Genomic DNA, 24079 nt, shown 5'->3' with positions numbered 1-24079 from the left:
ATTTTGTTCTTTTTCTTGCAATGGTAAATGGGAGTGTGTCCTTAATTTCTCTTTCAGATTTTTCATCATTAGTGTATAGGAATGCAAGAGATTTCTGTGCATTAATTTTGTATCCTGCTACTTTACCAAATTCATTGATTAGCTCTAGTGGTTTTCTGGTAGCATCTTTGGGATTCTCTATGTACAGTATCATGTCATCTGCAAACAGTGACAGTTTTACTTCTTCTTTTCCAATTTGCATTCCTTTTATTTCTTTTTCTTCTCTGATTGCTGTGGTTAAGACTTCCAAAACTATGTTGAATAACAGTGGTGAGAGTGGGCAATCTTGTCTTGTTATTTTTTACAGATTTTTTCCTGTAATTGATATCTAGTCTCATAGTGTTGTGGTCTGAAAAGATCCTTCATACAATTTCAATTTTCTTAAATTTACCAAGGCTTGATTTGTGACCCAAGATATGATCTATCCTGGAGAATGTTCCATGAGCACTTGAAAAGAAAGTGTATTCTGTTGTTTTCGGGTGGAATGTCCTATAAACATCAATTAAGTCCATCTTGTTTAATGTATCATTTAAAGCTTGTGTTTCCTTATTTATTTTCATTTTCAATGATCTGTCCATTGGTGAAAGTGGTCTACTATGATTGTGTTACTGTCAATTTCCCCTTTTATGGCTGTTAGCATTTGCCTTAAGTATGGAGGTGCTCCTATATTGGGTGCATAAATATTTACAATTGTTATATCTTCTTCTTGGATTGATCCCTTGATCATTATGTAGTGTCCCTCTTTGTCTCTTGTAATAGTCTTTATTTTAAAGTCTATTTTGTCTGATATGAGAATTGCTACTCCAACTTTCTTTTGATTTCCATTTGCATGGAATATCTTTTTCCATCCCCTCACATTCAGTCTGTATGTGTCCCTAGGTCTGAAGTGGGTCTCTTGTAGGCACCATATATATGGGTCTTGTTTTTGTATCCATTCAGCCAATCTGCGTCCTTTGGTTGGAGCATTTAATCCATTTACATTTTAGGTAATTATCAATATGTGTGTTCCTATTACCTTTTTTACATTGTTTTGGGTTAGTTATTGTAGGGCTTTTCCTTCTCTTGTGTTTCCTGTCTAGAGAAGTTCCTTTAGCATTTGTTGTAAAGCTGGTTTGGTGGTGGTGAATTCTCTTAGCTTTTGCTTGTCTGTAAAGGTTTTAATTTCTCCGTCAAATCTGAACGAGATCCTTGCTGGGTTGAAAATCTTGGCTGTAGGTTTTTCCCTTTCATCACTTTAAATATGTCCTGCCACTCCCTTCTGGCTTGCAGAGTTTCTGCTGAGAAATCAGCTGTTAATCTTATGGGGATTCCCTTGTATGTTATTTGTTGCTTTTCCCTTACTGCTTTTAATATTTTTTTCTTTGTATTTAATTTTTGATAGTTTGATTAATATGTGTCTTGGCATGTTTCTCCTTGGATTTATCCTGTATGGGACTCTCTGCGCTTCCTGGACTTGATTGACTATTTCCTTTCCCATATTAGGGAAGTTTTCAACTATGATCTCTTCAAGAATTTTCTCAGTACGTTTCTTTTCCTCTTCTTCCTCTGGGACCCCTAAATTCGAATGTTGGTGCATTTAATGTTGCCCCAGAGGTCTCTGAGACCATCCTCAATTCTCTTCATTCTTTTTTCTTTATTCTGCTCTGCAGTAGTTATTTCCACTATTTTATCTTTCAGGTCACTTATCCGTTCTTCTGCCTCAGTTAATCTGCTATTGATTCCTTCCAGAGAATTTTAATTTCATTTATTGTGTTGTTCATCATTGTTTGCTTGCTTTTTAGTTCTTCTAGGTCCTTGTTAAACATTTCTTGTATTTTCTCCATTCTATTTCCAAGATTTTGGACCATCTTTACTATCATTACTCTGAATTCTTTTTCAGGTAGACTGCCTATTTCCTCTTCATTTGCTTGTTCTGGTGGGTTTTTACCTTGCTCTTTCATCTGCTGTGTGTTTCTCTGTCTTCTCACTTCACTTAACTTACTGTGTTTGGGGTCTCCCTTTTGACTGCAGGTTCGTAGTTCCCGTTGTTTTTGGTGTCTGCCCTCAGTTGGAAAGGTTGGTTCAGTGGGTTGTGTAGGCTTCCTGGTGGAGGGGACTGGTGGCTGTGTTCTGGTGGATGAGGCTGGATCTTGTCTTTCTGGTGGGCAGGACCATGTCCAGTGGTGTGTTTTGGGGTGTCTGTGACCTTATTATGATTTTAGGCAGCCTCTCTGTTAATGGGTGGGGTTGTGTTCCTGTCTTGCTAGTTGTTTGGTATGGGGTATCCAGCACTGGAGCTTGCTGGTCTTTGAGTGGAGCTTGGTCTTAGCATTGAAATGAAGATCTCTGGGAGAGCTTTTGCCGTTTGATATTATGTGGGGCCAGGAGGTCACTGGTGGTCCAACGTCCTGAACTCGGCTCTCCCATCTAAGAGGCTCAGGCCTGACACCTGGCCAGGGCACTAAGACCCTGTCAGCCACATGGCTCAGAAGAAAAGGGAGAAAAAGTAAAGAAAGAAAAAATAAAATAATTAAATTAAAAAAATTATTAAAAATAAGAAAGTAATAAACAAAAGAAAAGGAAAAAGAAAGAAAGGAGAGAGCAACGAAACCAATAAACAAATCTACCAATGACAACAAGCACTAAAAACTATACTAAAAAAAACAAACGGACAGACAGAACCCTAGGACAAATGGTAAAAGCAAAGCTATACAGACAAAATCACACAAAGAAGCATACACATACATACTCACATAAGGAGAAAAAGGAAAAGAAAAAAAAATATATATATATATAAAGGAAGAGAGCAACCGTATCAATAAACAAATCTACCAATGATAATAGACTCTAAATACTAAACTAAGATAAACATAAAACCAGAAACAAATTAGATGCAGAAAGCAAACCCCAAGTCTACAGTTGCTCCCAAAGTGTACCACCTCAATTTTGGGATAATTTGTTGTCTATTCAGGTATTCCGCAGGTGCAGGGTACATCAAATTGATTATGGAGATTTAATCCGTTGCTCCTTAGAGAAATTTCCCTTTGTCTTCTTTGTGCGCACGGCTCCTGGGGTTCAGCTTTGGATTTGGACCCGCCTTTGTGTGTAGGTCGCCTGAGGGCGTCTGTTCTTCACTCAGACAGGACGGGGTTAAAGTAGCAGCTGATTAGGGGGCTCCAGTTCACTCAGGCCGGGGGGAGAGAGGGGTACGGAATGCAGGGCGAGCCTGTGGCAGCAGAAGTCGGCGTGACGTTGCACCAGCCTGAGGCGCACCGTGTATTCTCCCGGGGAAGTTGTCCCTGGATCACGGGACCCTGGCAGTGGAGGGCTGCACAGGCTCTCAGGAGGGGAGGCGTGGATAGTGACCTGTGCTCGTACACAGGCTTCTTGCTGGCTGCAGCAGCAGCCTTAGCGTTTCATGCCCGTCTCTGGTGTCCGCACTGATAGTCACGGCTCGTGCCCATCTCTGAAGCTCATTTAGGTGGTTCTCTGAATCCCCTCTCCTTGCGCACCCTGAAAGAATGGTCTCTTGCCTCTTAGGCAGTTCCAGACTTTTTCCCGGACTCCCTCCCAGCTAGCTGTGGTGCACTAGCCCCTTCAGGCTGTGTTCACGCCGCCAACCCCAGTCCTCTCCCTGGGATCTGACCTCCGAAGCCCCGCATGTGTCTTTTCAAATTATGGTTTTCCCTTGGTATATGCCCAGTCATGTGACTTTTTTCTAGACACTTCTGCATGGCCCACAAGACTCTGGATTTGTCTGAGGACGACATTTCAAGGCTCAAGGACTTGAGGAACTGATCTGCTGTGATTAAAATGAAAGCAATGCATGGTAGGCGCACATTTAACTAAGGGAATCTGTGTTTTATTATTTGGGAAGATGTATTTGCATAGGTTAATTCAATGACATTCTTTATTTTAAAAAAGGAAAGAAACTCACGTGGTGAGCATCCATCCACCAGTCCCACCTTTCAAGTTCATGTTAATTTGCCTTAGTTTTTATCTGACCTGAGCATCCAAAAGATACCAGCAGTAAGTTATCTATCTCATCACATGCTGGGTGAATAAGGGACCTGACTCAGTTACGACCAATTGAATTTACTCACTCATCACGGAGTTCCCAAGGCCTGAGTAGACGTGATGTTGCAGCTGATATTTGTCTCCAAAACTTCAGCTGCTCATGGCTCAAAGTTCAGCATCACTGACATTACTTTCATCCCTAAGATAAGAAAGCTAGTGGGTGTTTTCTTGTGTTTTGATTCCAGCTCTAAAATCACTCCTTAATGATTAACAGGGGTTCCTCTGAGACCTGCAAACACAGAGGCTACCATCATGCTGAATGGGAAAGCAACGTCTGAGACCAACCAGTCCAAGCCCCTCTCCACACTGGAGCAGCTCAAGACCCTTCAGGAAACCCATGCAATAATGGTGGCGTATAAATCAGCCTTCTCTTACACACTACCAGAAGAAAACTGACATGTGGTGAAGGGACCAAAGCTGGCTTTAGTGAAATCTTATGTACTTTCAAGCCACAAGTAGTACAGTTGATCCTTGGACAACAGGCGTTTGAACTGTGAGCATCCACTTCTATGTGGATTTTTTGCGGTTAGTTGAACCTGCGAACGCAGAACCGTGGATATGGAGGCCCTGCAGATATGGGGGTCCTACTGTAGAGTTATGCGATGTTTTACTGTTTGGGCATTGGAGCCATAACCCCCATGTTGTTCAAGAGTCAACCGTATATTGAATCTGTACAAAGGAAGAATGTGGGACTTGCTGATGCGGTCCTGAAAGGCCACACTTTAACTTTTCTCCCTGCCTTCACCCTTCACATATGAGGCTCACTGCTTTACAAGTTGTCTGGAATGATGACTAGTCATTTCTACATTCTTTGTTTTTGACCAAGTAAACTGTGAGAATAAAAGAGGTGGAGGAGCCAAGTGATCACATGCGAGCATTCCGAGGGTTGAACACGAGCAGTGCATTACCACCCGGCATATGTATGTGTCATGTCAATCACTGTTGTATCACTGTTCTAGTTTTTATTTTTTCACTACCCAGACCAAAATAAAAAATGGGAAAGCATTCATGCCACTGCTTTCAGTGTTTCATCTTATGCCCTCTTCTGTTTCCTTTGTTGTAAAAGGTTTGGGAAAAAAATTCACTAAGGAGTATTGTAATAAAATTTAACAAAAGGTCCACAAAAAAGTAGAAAGTCACCCTGCACTTGAGCATGAAATCCAAACCCCAGCTCTGAAGGTATACCAACAAGAAATGCTTATGGGCTGCATTCCAGAAACCAAACCGCAGTATTTATTTCTAAAATCACATCTCTCTGAAAAAGTCATATAAATATTCTCTCCTTCCCAAGGAAACAATCCCACTTCCCATCAAATCAGGGATCAGAGGAGAAGTCCAGACAGAAGACGAAACACACAGTGTCACCATCTCCTACATAAGTGGTCCTGTTCCGCACACAGCCCCTAATTCCTCACTCCTGGCACATGTCCATCTGCTAACACAGCAGAGACCTGACAATTTAGAAATTTAGAACCACCGTGTTGGCTATCCTGACATCCCACATGGGAGCAGTTGGAGAAAAATGAACAGGTAGGTCTGCCCTTCCTAGTCAGTGAACAAACTCGCAGCAACAGCAGCACCTCCCTCCACCATGTTTTCAGTAACTGGGCTAACCTGGATAGACATGCATTGTGAGCCTCACACAGCGCACAGTGGTTACTTCAATGAACCAATGTAATGACATCCTTTGAGTCCAAAGTCACAGACACATCTTACTCAAAGAAACACCATTGGTAACAGGGGAGGCAGGGGCATAGGCAATGAGGTCTGCCCAAGAAGGTACGATCTAACAAGGAAGACTGTGTGTGTGTGTGTGTGTATGTGGGGGAGGGGGGGAGAGGGAGGGGGTGTGACCACATCTAATTTCAATTTCCCACTGAAAAAAGATGCCAATAACCTATGTTATCAGACAAGGTTTTTTTTTTTTTGGTCTTTGAAAACTGAGAGAGTTGAATAAGTGTACCCGTGGGTTTCCAAGTGTTTCCCATGACTGGGTGGCCCTGTAGACAGGTATGTCATACACCTCTCTCTGCATTCAAGCTAGGGTGCAAATGGGTCTGTGAATGCCTGGAATTCTATTCTGCGCTGTTATTGGGTGAAGCTGATTTTGCGTCCTCCCTTACGTGCCCTCACCTCTTCCTGCAAGCCCCCCACATCCCCGATCATTTCCAAACTCTCTTGTTGCTACGGCTGCTTCTCTTCTTCTTTTTTCTTTTCCTTATTCTTCTTGTTTTTTTTAATAAGGGCTCTGGCCTTGCACTGCTGTTTATCACCTAAGGCAAACTCTCTCTCTCACTCTTTTTCCCTCTCTGTTTCTTTAAATCTCTAAACCACAAAGCAGCATGCGAGCAGCACCATGGGTCAAGATATCAAAAGAGGGAACTTTTATAGGTTTCCTCAATAACATGGACAGTAAAAGAAGACGGAGCACAAGCAGCATTACTGACCTTATTTGATGCTGTGCAGTAAAGAGAGACAGTTCTTCTGCCGTCTGCCCACGTGGGTCCAGGCATCTGTGTGAGAAGAGGAGAGCTTGGGATCAACACTTGGTCTGGGTTTTCCTACACTCTTAGGCCAAAGCTTTCCATGTGTTTTCAGCAAATAATACCCAAATAAACAGAAGGTTACTGAATATATTAAACTCACTGCGGAAAGAAACTGCTTTTTGATGCCCGGCATATACAGACACTGTTTTTCTCTGCACACTCACATGTATGAATAGAAGTAGGAACTCACAGACTACGCAAGGGATGTCCATGCTATGAGAGCAGAAGTCTGTATTCTGAATATTACAGATGTTAATCAGCTCTGCCTAGGCAGCTACAAGCTACAGACTTACATTAGGGTGAGTTTTTTGGAGCTCATTGCCATAGTCTGTAAGGCAGACACATTGTATTTAAAGAAAATGCGTTTTTCTTTGGTGTGACACGACTACTGGCTTTCGCACGTTATGGGCCCAAGAGGACAACGGCTTCAATGGCCCTCGGGAATAACTGCTTCCACAGCCATTTGGGCTAATTGGACTCCTAGAGGAGTACAAATGAAATAGAAAAAAAAAATACTTTGCAGGTGGAACTCTTTTTTTTTGGTTGTTTTTTTAATAGTTGAGGTCTCTTTTTTAATCTACTTTCAGGGAAACCATGTTTTCTCTCATAAGAAGAAATCCCATAAAGGAGATTAGCCCTTTTTGCTTCAAGAGCCCAAAGATCGCAACCCTACCTTTTTGTTTCCCCCACATTTTCTACGAGGATAGTCTTAGCCTCTTAACTTCCTACCTTAACTTCCTACCTTATCATTTCACCATTGGTTAAAGGGGTAAAAGAAGAATAGCTATTTTCTCCTCTGGAGAAAATTCCATTCCCTGACTCCCAAAAGAAGTCACATACATACCCCTTCCCTTTTCTTTTCTAAGTATCTGTGAACCACGTGCTCTCTCTTCCCACTTCAGAAACAAGAGCAATCTGAGGATCATCCTATCAACCATCACTTTCACTGTTTTCTAGATCAAATACTGTGATTGTTGATAAACATATGCCTTGACTGCAACCCAGACCAGGAGCACCATATTGGAGGGTTTCCAGAATCAGCTGCGTGAAGACGCCAGCACCACGCTCACTGTCTGAGGTCGCTGCAGACGCCGGTGTGAGCCGGGCTGAGCCTGTGCACACACGAAGGCGTGGGCATGCACTGCTTTGCTTATGCCTCATACATGTAGGGAATTTTGAATCCAGGCAAATGAGAGAGATGCTCTTTCGGAATAGGCATTGGCAGTCATCTCAAAGACCACATTTCCTCTGCTCCTCCCAAAAATCACAGCACTGGCCCCTGCCCACAAGGCAGGAGTTATCCAAAAGCATCAGGTCAGCCTGACCTTCACTCTATCCACCCGTCTGCGTCCTGAAACATGTTCTCATCTTTTGAATATTTATATTGGGCCCAGCAAACTTATGTAAGATTTGACATGTCCCCCACCTGGCACAAAGTATTGAAAACATGCAGACAGAAATACATAAATAGAAATTAAACTCTTCTGTTTACTTGGCAGACTAAATTAAGGCTAGGTAAATACCCGCTGACCTCCCAGCTGAGAGCAAGTGTGAGGACCCTGTATGCTGAAACTGAGGCCTGGGCCAACCCCTTCTCCTCACATGGGACACTCTCCCTGAGCATGAATGGCAATGAAGATACAAAAGTGTATTTCCCCTGACTCACTCTGCCTCCCTCCCAGCCCTGGGCCCCTGTTGTCCTGTTGGCTGGTTATTTTAACTTAATGTGGTGACATCACAGGCTCCCGAGTGAGATCAAGCACTGAGCATGGACGCAGGATACATTCCCCACCTCCTCCCTGCACACTTTCCAGGGACCAGATCGAATGCATGTGAAGGCTCAGTGTTCACTGCTGGACCACAAGGTCCAGGCCTGTGTGGGGTGTGGCCGCACACCTCTGATGCAGCCTGGGCAGGACTGGGCTACGACACAAGGCCTGCCAGGTGATGATGACTGCGTGGCCCCAGCCTGTGTACAAGGGGGTTGGCAATTTTTATCCAGAGTCCTCATTTTTATACAACTGAGCTGAACGGGCATACACAGGCCTATGGTCACCTCTTCAATCGGTGGAGTTTGTATGTTGAGACTGCATGAGATGGCTTTTGACAGAGTGGGGCACCTGCACACAGTATAACACTTCACATTTCTGTGTCATAAGCTAGACTCCAAAATATTCAAATACATCCTTTTATAATTACGTATTTTCTAAGCGACTGGAAGTCATTGCTATCCTCACTTGTTTGCAGAAAATACCTGGGTTTAAGAGGAATCTTGACTGCCAGACTTAGCAAGTTAAAAAAACCAAAGATGCCCTGTTAAATTTGAATTTCAGGTAAACAATGAGTAAATTTTTGGTATAATATTTGAGACATACTTATATAAAAAATTATTCATTATCTGAAGTTCAAATTAACTGTCGTCCCATATTTTCTCTGGGACCCCAACCCTGCAGAGTTCGTATGTGTGCCTGTGGAGATGGCGGGACAGTGAGAAGGGGGTAGTGCAATGTAATTTTCACCCTTTTGTGTAAATTTGGGGGGAAATGCATCCTTGATCCCTGACTCGTTGCTTGGATAGAAATACAGCCACTGGGAAGATCAGATGGGCTTCGTAGTTTCCAGCCATGTATTTCCAGGTGCCCAGGGATCTCTGAGGGGAGAAGGTTCCAGATGCGATACTGACATCACATTAGGAGGAAGCTCCGCTTGGGCAGGTATGTTTTTCAACATGGCGCTAACAGAGCACAGGTGATTAACAGTCCTCTGCTGAGGTTCATGACTTCATTAGAATATTTCCCATCATAATTGAATAGGTAACAATACCTGGCTATTAAATACAAGCCTATCCCTCAGGATGACCAGATTATCACTTGAATTTAAAATCTTTCTGAATTTTTAATAGTGCATAACAAATATGATTATTTATGCAGTTTCTTCCAGTGCTCGACTTGCAGGACTACAGTTATTTGGAACGCCTTCAGTTTCGATGGGAGGGATTAAATCGAGCTGCGCTGTTCCTTGTATTTCCTGTATTTCCCAATTTCTGTAAAATATTTAGCCAACAGGTTCCCTCTTTTCTTTGTGACCTGGATGAAGCCCGTCCAAAATCCTTTGGGGTCCTTGGCAGGGCCCAGCTCTGCATTCTTGAGAAACCCCTGGTAATTAGCAGCGGGGAGATGCACGGAGCTGTGGTGTAAAGGGAGCAGCTGAGAATCCATAAAGCTGGCTGATGAGAAAGTCAAGTGGAGGCCTGCCTGGCTGAAACCTCTTCAATAGATCTGTAGTCTGGACTTGAACCCTGCCCTCTCACCTTGGGGTCTGATATTTCTTTCTTTTCCCCCTGCCCCCACCTTTCTCTTCTCCTCCCAGCTTCTCTATCAAGGAGTGATTGACTGTGAATAAAAATGTGAGTGACCCCCATCTAGCCACCCCACTTCCCTGAAAAGGGGGGGGAGAAGGAGAGGGGGAGGGGGAGAGAGAGAGAGAGAGAGAGAGAGAGAGAGAGAGAGAGAGAGAGAGAGAGAGAGAAGAACCAGAGAGGAGAGGGAAGGGGGAGAGAGGGACATACAGGGGAAAGGAGGGTCCCCGACTTCCTCACAGGTAATTAAAGGGACTGTTTTCAAGGTTGCATGGGCAAAAGACAATTCGGCCCTAATGAAGCATCGATCGACTGGCACTAAGGTAGAAAGGAGCTGACATTCATTCAAAGGTCCCTTTAACTGATGTAAGACACTGCACCGGGAATGATTCGTTCTCTGCTGTCATTGCCTAGGACCCAGGAAAGAAAAAGCAAAGGGGGGGAGTTTGTTTTAAATTTATTTCTGCATTGCCACAAATGTGTGTCGAGCTTTGTTTTCTTTTTCTTTTTTTTCTTGTAAAAGATATAATGCATCAGGGCACATTCTATTTGGTTGTAGGGAGGGGGACCTCCCCGCCTCCCAGAGTAAATTTTCTTCATCAGTCACATTTAAAAGCCCACCAATCAGGCCCGCTGGTCCGGGATTCATGAGGTCAGTGATGGCAAAGCAAGGACTCCTGGGGTAGGTAGCGACATCGCTGTCTGTTTGCAAACCCAAACCCACTTGCCTCCGAGGATTTGGCCACTGTCTACTTTGTGCTGGTGTTTGCTATTTTATGGCAAAAACAGAAACCTCGGTTGGGGGGGAGGGTCGGGGAGGGGGTCGATGAGGCTGTGTGGTGAGGACTGAGTGAGAAAAGGGCTGAAGATGCTGCCTGGGATGAGTCTTCGGCAATACAGGCACCGAGATGGGCTTTGCACGTTGGGAACAAAAGCCAGGCAGAGCCCCAGGTAAAGATGTGGGAGAGCAGCCAGCCCAGCCTCACCTCCCAGCCCACCTGGGGTTCGGCTGTCTGGGCGCTTTCTCCGGGCTGGACGTGTCCTGGACGTGGCTGCCGGTTTTCCTCACTAAGCTCTAAAAAATGTTTGCATTTGGAGAACATCTCGATGATGATAAACGGAGGGGAAAATGCTAGTTGTACCAAGTAAATTGGGGTGGATGACAGGGGAGGAGAGGTAGTATCGATTCCCAAACAAGTTGAGTGTTACCTGAAGAAGCTTTGCCCACAGCCCACAGCTCTGCTGGGTCTTACAAGAGGCCCCGCGATCAACAATAGCAGGTCCCTTCAGAGCAAGAAACACAAAGAGAATTTGCTCTGGTTCAGTCCCCACGGTGAGGCCCTTCGGAAGCTGAAGAGAATCACTTTTTTTTCCCCTGCTCAAAATAAGGGGGAGAAAAGAATTCTCTTGTACACACTCCCGTATAGACATGCAGAGTACAATGAAGAGAAGAAAAGGGGTCCTCTGACAGGACATTTCAAATCACTGGCTCTTTTTCACATTTTTTCTTTCTTTTCTTTCTTTCTTCCTTTCTTTCTCTTTCTTTCTTTCTTCTTTCTTTCTCTTCCTTCCTTCCTTCCTTCCTCTCCTTTTTTTCTTCAAAGAACTTATTGTTTAGTGATTTTGCTCTTCATTTTGGTTTGGTTTTGGAGGGAGGGGTGGCAGGATCTATTATTTAACTTGATAAAACAGCATTAGCACACCGCCTCACTGCCTCCCTCCCTCGGCGTCTCTCTTCTATTTATTCATTTGTGTTTACATTTCTAAGACATCCCTTTAGCTGAGGGAGGACACTTCCCACATATTGCAGTATTGGCCATTAATGCAAAAGGATAATTTATTGGTTGCACAGCCTCTGAAGTTGAATTTTTAAGAGAAAAAGCAGAGCCCAGTTTCCTTGGGTTTGCTGCATTCATATGTATTTGGTTGGTACCTTTCTCTCCTTTATCTTTGAAACAGTTTGTAACATTCTGTTTATCAATTTGATGCTCTTTCATCATGGCTTTCATTTTATTTATTTTTTTAAGCCAAAGAACAGGTCAGGAAACAGAGGCAGAAATTGCCTGGAACATCTGCTGAAATAATAATAAAAAAAAGTCCCCCCCCCAAAATGGCTACACTGTAGCCCAGCAGATCCTATCTGCATTAATTTGGCCGAACAACAAGATATTGCAGGGGACAAACTCTGAATAAAGCAGTTCCGAGTTCCCAGAATTGGCACAGCTCAGCCTAAACAATGGCTGCTTCCTATTCACCTTAACCCAGCTTTTCAAAAGAACATCCCCAGAAACACAAAGCATCAGCGGGAAATGGCAATTTTATGAATCCTAATCAATCAAAGGGCTTATTAACTCAATGTGAAGCCAGATTAAAATCTTTAATTATAAATCGTGCTAAAAGGAAAAACAAAATGTACTTATGGTACATTGAAAATTCCGGATATTAACATAGTTGCTATTATCTCTCGCAATATTAAATTCCCCCTCCCTCTCCCCCCAACAACCTCACCTTTTTCTATTACTAAAGAACAGGGCTACAGGACCCAAATCATTTTTCCCCTCGATTTATTAAAATGTATTCTTTTTCTCCCCCTGTGCACTCAATAGGTTGCTGGGAAGCTGCGTTGGTGGTTGTAGGAAGGGGTACGAGAAATCCCATTACCAAGCCCCAGGCGCCTAGGGTTTCAGTGTGATGCTGGGGGTAGTTTGGGAAGTCGTTTATTAGGAGGGCAGGGTTGGTGTTATAGGGTTGGTAGGTTTTTGGGTTTTGTTTTTGGTTTTTTTTTCTTTTCTCTATGTAGGGGTCTGGGGGAGGACAGCAATCAGATGTGGAGCGTTTTCGCTAATGAAAGCGGCATGCAGGTCTGTGCTAGTAGGATTGAATGGCAGGAGTAGAGATCGCCAGCTCCAGGAAGGGCCCTCACTTGAAGTCGCATCACAGTGTGAGAAGAGGGTCCGGGTGCTGCTGCTGCTGCTGCTTCTCCTTCCTTTTTTTTTTTTTTTTTTTTTTATCAGGCAGACATTTGGGAAATGACCACAGCAAATTTAATCACAGTTGGGGGGGCAGGGGGGAGGGAGGTAGAGCAGAGACTGTGATTCACATGTTTTATTTATTTGTTCAGAGTCACGGCCATCCTATTGTGTGTCCCTCATTCTGTCATTTCAGGCCCCTCGGACCCACCCCCTACCCCTGCCCCCATTGTTAATGTAAGAGGCAGAGAATATAACCACATTTTATATAATAACATATCCAACACTGCAAAAGCAGAAACCTCATCTTGAGAGGGGTCCTTTTCTTATATTGAAATGATAAAAAAAAAAAAAGAAAAAGGAAAAAAAATCTTTCTGTCCTAATGACAATGTTGGATAGAGAGATTTGTTCTTTGTGTAAAAAATTCAGTGATCTTCATAGCGAGGGTACATGCCCCCATTTCCTCCCCTCCTGTACGTGGGCTATTGTACTATTCTATTTTTATATTTACAGAACAAGTCCTATGTTACCAAATTGGCTTTAAATTAAAAATAGAAAGAATGAAAGGAAAAAAGAAAAAAAAACTATGCAATGTCTTATGTACAATCAAAGCTAATAAAAAGGAAGTAATGCCCTGGTTTAAATTAAATCCTACTTCATTCCTTTTATTCAAAGTTCAGACTTTCTTCCCCTCAGCCCCTCTCCCGAAATATTCCTTTCTTTGGCTTTATTCCTTTAGTTCCAGGGACAAGAAGCCCTCATTCCAAAATGAGGTCTCTTAAGATTCCTGTCACTTTCCTTCCTAACCCTAGAACCCAGTTTTAGCCAGGGACAGAGGTGGGAGCAGAGAGTGGGTGAGAAAGGGAAGAAATAGCTCTGGCTGACGACCTTGATAGAGAATAGGGTTTGATTTTCATAATACAAGGTTGACTTTGTGCTCTTTTAATCTGAAAGCTAGCTCTAGACTGCCCTATTTAAACCTGAATCAAGAAAGGGACTTGTCACAGATGTATACTAACCAAGTCTGCCCTGGTGGCATGTACTGGCTCCTGGCTCTGCGCTTCCCTCGGGCATTTGTGATCATGCCACACCATATTCTTGCAGCTACTACTATTTCTAAAGTGCAATAAAAATCTGATTTTCCTGATTACTTTGGAATTTCTAAACACAGATAGTGTTACTTTAAAATCATTTACGAACAGCTTTATATGCTTTGAGCAAATATATACCCAAATGCTACTTTAGCCTCTGAAAACTTGCAGCCTCTTATTTTGGTGGCCAACCCTGTAACCACACCTGCCCGCTCCTTGCGGTAAACAGAGGAGTCTGATTTTTCTTTAGCTAAGATGTAAATTTTTGTTTAGGTCCATCCCTCCTTGATTTTTCTGCCTTTGCCGACTGATACTTTTGTAGTTATCTAACTGTACAAACATAGCTGGAGGACAAAGAGTGAGTAAAAGGTCCTAAATCAGTTTTCATGGCTAAAGTGCACACGGAATCCATTTTGGCAAAAAACACTCAAATTCTCAGAATTCCTCTAAATCCTTAAATGCCACACGGCTGTGATATTCCTTTGAAGACGAGCATTGGACCTAATAAACGAATACTAGAGGCACAGATCTCGTCTTTAGTTCTTGCAACAGCTTTTCACTAAATTCAGAAAAGATCTTTTGTGCTTAACTGGGTTTTCATTTCATTGCTTTTAAATTTGTTAAGCTTGACTTTTGACACTTTGGGTGTTTAGCCTTTTTCTTTTTTTAAGTGCAATTATATAATAAATATTTGTGCTTCTCCAAAGGAAGACAATCTGTTGTTAAAACTAGTATACAATTTTTTGTTATGAATAACCCACATAAATATGTACATTTTCTAAACATCACCTTTAAGCAACTAATAGTGTAAACTATTTTGAAATAACACACTGAAACATTATATACACAATATATTTACTCCACTAGAAGGTGTAAACAGAATAGAGAAAAGAAAGATTAATAAAGCCAAGAAGGGAAGATAACTTACATAAATAGTTATGTAAATAAAATGTTCTCCTGAATTGCTATTTAAACAAATTAGACTTCAAATGATAAAAAGCACTAGTAAATTATAAGTCTGTATCAAAGATAAAACTATCTGACTCTTTTCCCACTAATTTACATTCCCAGTTTGCTTAAGCAAATGAAAAAAAATATGAGTGGAGACAGATTTCATCAGCCAAAAAATTAAAGTAGGTATTTGTCTTAAAAAATTGTATATGGAATTTTAGTTACTTCTCAGAAATTACAAAAGGGACATTTAGAACCTGTTCAAATGGTGATACTCTGAAATGCAATTTTCTTCTGATATACTTTTTTCCTTTTAAATATTCAGAAGTAATCATATTCTTACATGAGTGCATAAGTCTAGCTCTAATAGAATTTTTTTTCCTTTTCTGCCAAAAGTAAAATGATTTAAAAAATATTTCACAAAGAAATATTACATTAAAGCCCATATGAAAAAATGGAAATAATTCCTTAACATTTTAGTTCACTTGTTTCAAGTATTCCAAAATATTTTTTAAAAACATTTAAAGTATTTATATATATATATATATATATATATATTTTTTTTTTATGTACAGCACAATTCTTACTTGGGCACTATTACAGATTTGTAATTTTTTTTTATGTCATGAAGAAAACAACAGTCATGATAGCAAGAAAATATGTACATTTTTCTGTCTTCTTTGGTTTTGTTTCAAATCCAAGTAAATAGGAATGAAAAAAAATTGGTTTAAATGGTTATTTTAGAACACTGCGGGGAATCTTCTTTTTAAAAGTATTTCAAGGCTTTTCTAAAGATTTCTCACATCAGTATTATGTTTTTGGTTTCCTTTTGAAAAATACATTGCTTTTAAAAGAACCTTATAATTTAAATTTATTTCCTATGCATATGGTTTTGTCAAAATCCCAGTCCAAACACAGAAAATGCCCTGTGTCTCCTTAACACCTACAAAGCTAATGTTTATAGGCCAGCTTAAATCTGAAGAAAATATCCTCCACAACTCCAGGCTTTTTTTTTTTTTTTCTTCTTCTTCTTCTGGATCAGTCGAGCTCTACATTTGATATACAGACTGATTTTTTTTTCCCCCCATCAAAATTACATGAGAAGCAAAAAGCTGGAATCTAAGACTCTCGACAAACTGGGCGGTTCTCCTCACTCCTCCTGTCTTTTCTCAGTGTCAGACTCTATGTTTAGATAAAACAATTTATCTTTATCATTTTCAAGCTGGTCAGACGGGCTGGGGGTGGGAGGTGCCAAGAGGTGGAGGGGTGAGGGAAAGGTGATTGTTTCACTTGTTGTCAGAGGGCATTGATCAGCCCTGCTGTCTGCTGGTCTCGGAGGTGAGGCCATGTCCCCCAGGAGCACTTCGGGGCTGGGCCATGTCAGTGAAAAGCTGTATTGAGTCATGACCCAAATGACGGCTTATTGAGGGAAACGGGCATTGGCGTCCAAATCATTCTGAGACACCCTCAGTAACACTTAAACCAGTCCACTCCGTTAATGTCAGGTCACGGGGGACACATTTAGCCCCCTCTGCTGACCATTAGGCCCTTTGATGGAGTGGACGATAAACTTGACGGGACAAGCTGGACCCCACTCTTGAGCCTGCCTCTGCTGACAGCAGGCCCAGGACAGAGCCGCCTTTTGGAGTAGCAACGGGTCCCTGTGGTCAGGTCCCCTAGGGATTCTGTCCCTTTTATACCAAACAGGATAAAATATACCTAAAACTAGTTTTAATGTTACGGCGTCAAAGGGAGAAAAACTAGCACCTTGATCTGTCACCAAATTTTTCAACAATGAGGTCAGACACAAATTGTGGATAAAGTGGTCAGGCTTTACCATTTTGTAATTTTTATTTCTTGTTTTGATTTTTCTTTTTCTTCTAAGCACCGCTGATAGAGTGCAGGTATTTTGAAATCCATTTGTTATACCTTCTGTGGCAAAGAACAAAAAGAATTCCTTATTGTTTCCCAGGGAAGTAGAGAAGAATTCAACAAAAATTCACTCCAGTGTGATCACAATGTTTGCAAGGCAGTGCTCTGGAAGGGAATTATTTTATTTTGTATTGCCGAACATCAAATGCATTTTGTGGGGTAGGACAGTGGGAAGTTAAAGATAATTGCATTTCCCATCGATGGCAGCATTCGCCTAAAACAAACTTCAGCTTGAAAATGAACCGAAAGCACAAACTAACAAAACCCAGGTCTTTGTTAACATTCAAAGGGTGAATTAATAATCATTATTGCTACTATTTAAACAAATTATACCTAAATCTTCTGTTACACGAGAGATTGCTACTGTTTACTTTTTCTGCTTTCCCACCACGAAAGCGGCCTCTGGTTTGACAGAGCAGATTTTCTGGTATTACAATGCTTTTTGCCTAGTTTTAACACCTTGTCTGGATTCCTCTTGAGAATTAACTGATACTACATTAGAAGGGAAAATGAGAGGGAATTTTTCAGCCGGCCCCCCCATCAAAAACTGAATCCAACAGAAACAACCCTCTATTCTTCCAACAGCACTAGTCAGTGCTACACAATTAGCCAAAAAAAAAAAAAAAAAAAAAAGTTAGTACAAATGGGCTAATAATTTGACCAAATTATGCATCTGTTTTGTCTTAAAAGTAGAAATCTAATTAACAAGATAATCTATTTACTGAACTATTAACTACCCTCTGATAAATAAGGAAGCAGCTGTGGGACACGTTTTAACAGAGTGTGGGAGGTGGAGTTCTCATCCACTTCAAATTATCTAAACCTGAGAGACTTTTCCAGAGTTCATAGGCTTTGTCTCTTCATACAGTCTGGAATCCTTAGAGCTTGCTAAAATTCAGAATTATTTCTTCTAAAAGAAGTCAGTTTTTCAAACCATGTAGATTATACCTCATTTTCATATCCATTTCAGTACGGTTTCATTCCAGAGAAATTGGATAAATTAAAACACACCCACACCCTGCTTTATCATATCCTGTTCCTGAAGCTTAAAAGTAAGATTTTTGTGGATTTGGAAACTTCAAATGATTTAAGCAGTTTTATATCTTGGTATGCTGTTTAGACAAGGAGTTACAGTAACTCATTTTCTCTCAATGTACAATTGATATTGTGTGTACAATGTATATAATAGCTGCACAGCTATCATCAACATTTGCTAACTCCATCTTGATGTTTTATGTTGAAAGGATATAAATAATCCCATTACAGATAAGTCTGTGAGTATGTCTGTGACTGAGTGTGTGTGTGTGTGTATGTGTGTAGGGGGGGCTGGGGAGAGAGAGAGAGATAGCACGTGGTCATACATCTTTTACTCATCTCATCCAAAGAGACTTCTAACTAGAGCCCTAACTCAAGAAATAAGTTGCATTGATCTGGTATTATTAATGGGGCAATGTTGAGTTTTTAGTGGGACGAGATACCAAAGGGAAATTATTCCATCATTGCCAGTAAGCTTCTCTCTCCACCCTGTTTTCGGTAATTTTTCCCACCTCTTCCTTTCAATTTGCAAAGCCAAGAAAGTGCGCAATTAAGAGAAATATATCTATTATGCCCTATACATGTTTTCAGCACCTAATAAGTATACCACTAGTAATTGAAAAATTAGCCATGAAATCCGTATTGACTAGCGTTCTGCCATTTCATTCAGAAATCACTCTGTCCTGATCCAAATGTAAATTTCCGAGGCAGAAGCTTAAAAAACCTAAGACATGGACACCACTAAATTAATTAAATCAGCTTGACTTTTAAAACAATTAGCATCTGCAACACCACATTTACACTTTTATTTTATCACAGCAATTAAAATTCCAACTGAAAAATCAGTAGAGTTGGGGTGGGTTCTGCACAACTCCAAAGTCTTAGATATTTTTCTGAGAACTAGAAGACAGAATTTTCTCTGAACTCTGTTCTCTGCAGACCTGAGCATACACGAGAGCAGAAAGGCATTTTGTCCAGTAGCATCTTACATACCTGTTTGTCATGCTGTGTTTATATTCCTTTTTATGTATTTAAAAAAAAAATTGTCCTGCTCTAGACTGGTCTTTCAACCTACAAGTTTCTGGAAAAATAACACACCAGTCAACATGCACATCTGAAGGCGGCTAATTCCGAATTTAACTCTCTTTTCTTGTGACCTAAGTCATCTTCTCATGATACCACTTGTGTTCACAAGCCTGAGTATTCCCAGGAAACTTTATTCTTCAAGCACCCTTTGTCACATGTCGCCATGCTCTGCTAACTGCCCTAATCACATCACCTGTGAATCTGACCCCCAAGGGTGACAGCTGCAGCATGTTCCACTCTCTCATCATCCCTATGAAAAATCAAATATGGAAATTTTACCCCATAACATAATACTGCCAAACATTTTAAATTGATACCTGAAAAAGAAGTTTTGTACCTTCTTTTTTCTCAAAGATGGCTAAAGTATTCCTTAGTTGTATCTTTTATTTAAGTTTTGGATTTCACTTAAATCTCAACACATTTTGAACTGAGCTCCACTCTCTGTGCTGTATGTCACTAGAGGCCACTAGAGGTCACAACAAGGTCACTAGGCTATTCTCTGAAAACATCACACAGTATACAAATATACATATTTCAGCATTTTAACATTGTCATCAGACACTCTAGCCCCCATGACCAAATAATTACAGCAAACAAGCCCCCTTCCCCACCTAAAGGTGACCAACGAGTTCACACCAGGACTCTGGCCTGTCCTTCGAAATAGCTCTTGGTCCCTATGATGAAAGTGATGGAACTCTGATATATCAGAGCCATTTCCAAACCAACTAGTCACCCCCATGTCACTTGCAATCACTTCTTTCTATTTATTTGGCAGTTATTAGACTAATCTATCCTACATAGACTAGTCATATTAATCAGTTTATGATGACCTGAAGGCCACCCAATGTCCAAAGCAACTTGAGGGCAAGATGGTGACAGGCTGTGCAGCAGAACAGAGGATCCCTCCTGACTAGATGTCAGAGGACCCCAGGTTCATCACCGACTACAGGGTGGGGAGGGAGGGACTCTTGCTGCTTCTAGGGGCAGGCCTGGGGCTCCTCCCACGTAGAAGGTCTAGTGGGGGAACGAGATTTTCTCTTTCCATACACCTTCATCATCCGGCCACTGAAATGCTTAATGCGGGCTTTCAGAAGAACTAGGGCAGGTGATCAGAAAAAGTGATAAATGGGGGCCTGCATTTCACACAGTTATTTATAACAAACTAAATCTGAACTACTGCACTGGGAGTTGGAGTACAAGGGGGGAAAATGTATGCAGGCAACAGGGAGTTAAGTAAATAATTTTTTTCTTTTCTTTGTCGATGTGTTTAGTTCTCTTCCTGCCAAGATTCATCTCACTCTGCTATCTTGTGAGAGACACATATGGTGCAGTGAAATTGCCATCCAAGAAAGCATGTCCCAGCCTGTTGAGACATCATCAAATAAGATTAAAGCAAAGTAAAAATAAAAAGATAGAACAATTTTTTTTCTTTTCCTTGTACAGAGAACATCTGATGAAAGCGACTGAGGTACTTGAATTGCTTCTAAAGGTTTTGCAGCCATTTCTTCACTTTGGATGGTTAAGAAAAAGCCAGGGATAACACGACAATATCTTCTTTAAGTTAGTGGGGAAAAAATGTGCTTCATAATAAACCAGATGTATATGAATAAAATACAATATTGCCTTCGGCACTTCTGTTGTAAATAGCACTGAAACATGCTGTAGACAGACTTCAGTCTCCGCTTTTGCTCCTTCTCTCTGAATTCTATGGATTAAAATTTTATGTTTATACTCCAATAAAGATCCATTAAAAAAAAACAACTTTGTGTGGTGGCATCAAATAAAACTTCTAGTTTTTAATGTTAGTTATTATATCCAGATTCTTTTTATGGCACAGGATTGCTAACTTCATGCTTTTCAGACCTCAGTATAGAAAGGACTGAGTTTCATCTTCACCCAACTGGTGGTCAGATTTCCCTCCTATTGCTGACACTTGGGAGACATGGGATGTGCAGGTAACTAACTACTCAACCTAACTGGCACACCCTGGACCAGACTGTGAGGGACAGTGCTTGCCTATGACAGTGTGGGCACCCCTATTCTCATAAGCTGTGCACATGACGCTTAATGTAAAATACGCCAGGAAAGTATAACGCGCCTGCCCTTCACCAGAGTGTCCCTGGTTCCTGGCAATACCCGGATGGTGCACTTATGAATTGGCTAGATTAATATCATAGCCACCTCCAAAAGGCAGCATCTTTTCTACCCATATTCCTCCTAAGTGACAATAATATCAACTTCCTTCCCTGTTCGCTTTTACTTTAAGAACCTGCTGGCTCTGGGCAAATTTATGATGGGGATAGGAAGAGGGGAAATCCACAGGCTACTCTCTTAAGTCTCTCTTCCAGAACATGCAAAGGATCTCTTATTTTTCAGGGGCTTACTTCCCCTTCCCTCCCAGAGTGGGATTTCAGGAAGTACTGTAAATACTTTAAAGGATGCGGTTCAGAGGTAAACAATACCATGATTCACATCAGAGGTGGGGTCCAAAGCCAGGCTTTGAAATTAAAATATATTTTTTTAAGTGTCTGGAGAGGAAGGGTAGCAGGCAGTGAAAGACAAGAATGTCCCTTTTTTCATGCAGATACACTGTTCTCTGTGATATGAAATCAGTTTGCGTTCTGGAAGCAGAAATGAGGAAGCAGTCTATGCATTTGTTTGCAAACTGTCCTAGGTAAGGAGCCATAGGTTTACAAGATCTTGTTTCCGATGCGTGGCCTTAATTGGACCTCTGGAAAGCAACAATGCATCAGTAGAAGAGATTATCACTGGCCTTAATAAGCTGTTGTTGGCTTTCATGACAGCCACAGCCTAAAACGAGGCACATGGAGCCCAGAGACAATCTCACCAATTGCCTGAAGCAAGGATTAAAGAAACAAGGATCCGAAGCAGAGAAAGAAAGAAGTGGGGAGGGGGGCAGCGCAAGAAACAGGGGCTAATGTAAAATCGTTTCCATATTAACCTTCTTCCCTTCTGACAATGGTCAAGTTCTGATTCAAAATACAAATTATCTCCAATTACTTCAAAAGAGGCAGTCAGAGAGCTGTCATTTAACCTTCACCATCTGTTTGCCTCAAAAGAAAGCTGTACAGCCTGCCACGCTGACCTCAACTTTTCCTCTGAGCCCTGGACGGGCACCAAAGACGGGGCCTTATTGTTCTCCAGAGAGAAACCTATTGGGGTTTTACTGGGAGGAAGCGGGAGGTGGTTAGGAAGGAGGAAAGAGAGAAAGGAAAGATGATATTGATGGACCAGAGGAAGGAGCTCTGAGAGGTGACTCAATACAAGCTGGGTTGATGTCTCATGTTGAGCGGGTGGCCTTACCCACCCTCTGGACGCTGCTTACTGAATATCCTCTGCTGGAGGATTTGTTTTAAAACAAGACTGGCTCTAAGAAGGTCTCAGGGGCTTCCCTGGTGGCGCAGTGGTTGAGAGTCCGCCTGCTGATGCAGGGGACACGGGTTCATGCCCCGGTCCGGGAGGATCCCACATGCCGCGGAGCGGCTGGGCCCGTGAGCCATGGCCACTGAGCCTGCGCGTCCGGAACCTGTGCTCTGCAACGGGAGAGGCCACAACAGTGAGAGGCCCGTGTACCACACACAAAAAAATAATAATAAATAAATAAATAAAAATAAGAAGGTCTCAGTTAACCGAGACAGATGATTCAAGGATGGGCAGGACGAGTTAGGGCCCATGGCATGGTCGACCCTGATGCCTGGTCAGCTGTAGCGGGAGGCAAACTATTAGGAACACAAATGTGATGGGGTTGCCCAGAAGGTAGAGAGTACCCAGGGAATAAAGGTTTCTTGACACAGTCAAAGAAGCAAGACTTGAAGGCAGAGAGAAATGGAGCTTTGGGAAAATAAAAATCTGTTAGTACTGTACTGTCTGATAGACAATTGGTAGGCTGGAAAAAAGTTTTTAAATGAAAAAATAAAAAACTTACCCACTATACAAAACCCCCAAAATCACAGCATTCAGGATGGCCAGGTGGAGACCAAAGCCATTCTGGAGTCTCTCAGTGGAGACATGTCAGTCTGTATCAAAGCAATTGTAACTAAGAAAACCAAATTTAACTACTCAAAGTGGCTCTCATCGGGCACGAGGTAAGGGCATGGAGAACACCCGTTTTAGATGTCCCAGAACAAGGTCAAAAGGACCCGGAGGAAGAAAAGCTTCCCAACAGGCCATAGTGAAACAATAGATGAAAATTTCTAAATGCCTTGTGTTTTATGGGAGAGTTCTAATGTTTCTACCCAGGTACATTATATTATTTCCACTACCTCTGATCTTTACTTTCCATTTTAAAGCCCACTGAATAACAGGTTTCTTCAACAGGGAAAGAAAGAAAACAGACCCCCTATAAACGAGGACAACTTTGCCTCATAAATGGTTTGTGTGTTCAGAGAGCAAAGGCACCTGGAATTTTCTAAAGGAAAGCACCTGGAATTTTCTAAAGGAAAGCACTTCCAAATACTAGCGCCATGTGTGGGTAGGGCAATTCCTTCTCTTGTCAAACAGTATTGAAGCTCGAGATTTTTACCACGATGCCTGGAGTAACTGCCGGGGCCACTTATCTCTCGTTGCCAAAGCAGATGGGGACAAGCTGATCAAATAGAGAAAGCTGCGGTGTTCTCAGTGTCAGGAAGGCAGTGGTGGGTGTGAGGACGTGCTGGTGGCCGTCCAGAGGACACAGTGGTGTGCGAGACCACTGTGAAGGGGTGAAACTAAAACCACTGAGTATGGGCTCTCCATTCACAGCCCCCTCCCAATACACAAAGAGAACTCCTTTATTTCTATTTTCCTCTTCTACCTTCTCTGCCCCCTGCCACCCCCCCAACCCATTTCCGAATATAAGTCAAGGCCTTCATTGGCAGGTCACTGTTAGATGCTGAATCTAACTGCAGGAAATAGCCCTGTGACACTGGGCCATGATGGAATTACCCTCATTCAGATCTCTCTCAGGTCTGTGCATCCTTCCAAGTTCAACTTACGAGACAGTGGGCCACCTGAGT

The 24079-nt window shown here is 41.9% G+C and overlaps 1 protein-coding gene across 10 annotated transcripts in view; it reads right to left on the bottom strand.

Moving 5' to 3' along the window:
- Positions 1-24079, bottom strand: part of ZFHX3 (zinc finger homeobox 3) — a 1367978-nt gene that overhangs the window by 665405 nt on the left and 678494 nt on the right. For all 10 annotated transcript variants that reach the window (XM_059999586.1, XM_059999596.1, XM_059999587.1 and 7 more), the window contains one exon: positions 6543-6608. The gene's annotated coding sequence lies outside the window, so the exon portion shown is untranslated. The remainder of the gene's footprint in view (positions 1-6542; positions 6609-24079) is intronic.

This window comes from Delphinus delphis, chromosome 20 (genome assembly GCF_949987515.2).
Source record: "Delphinus delphis chromosome 20, mDelDel1.2, whole genome shotgun sequence".
Taxonomy (NCBI): Eukaryota; Metazoa; Chordata; class Mammalia; order Artiodactyla; family Delphinidae; genus Delphinus; species Delphinus delphis.
Note: the sequence above shows the minus strand (reverse complement) of the source record. Positions and strands in the feature narration are given on the sequence as shown.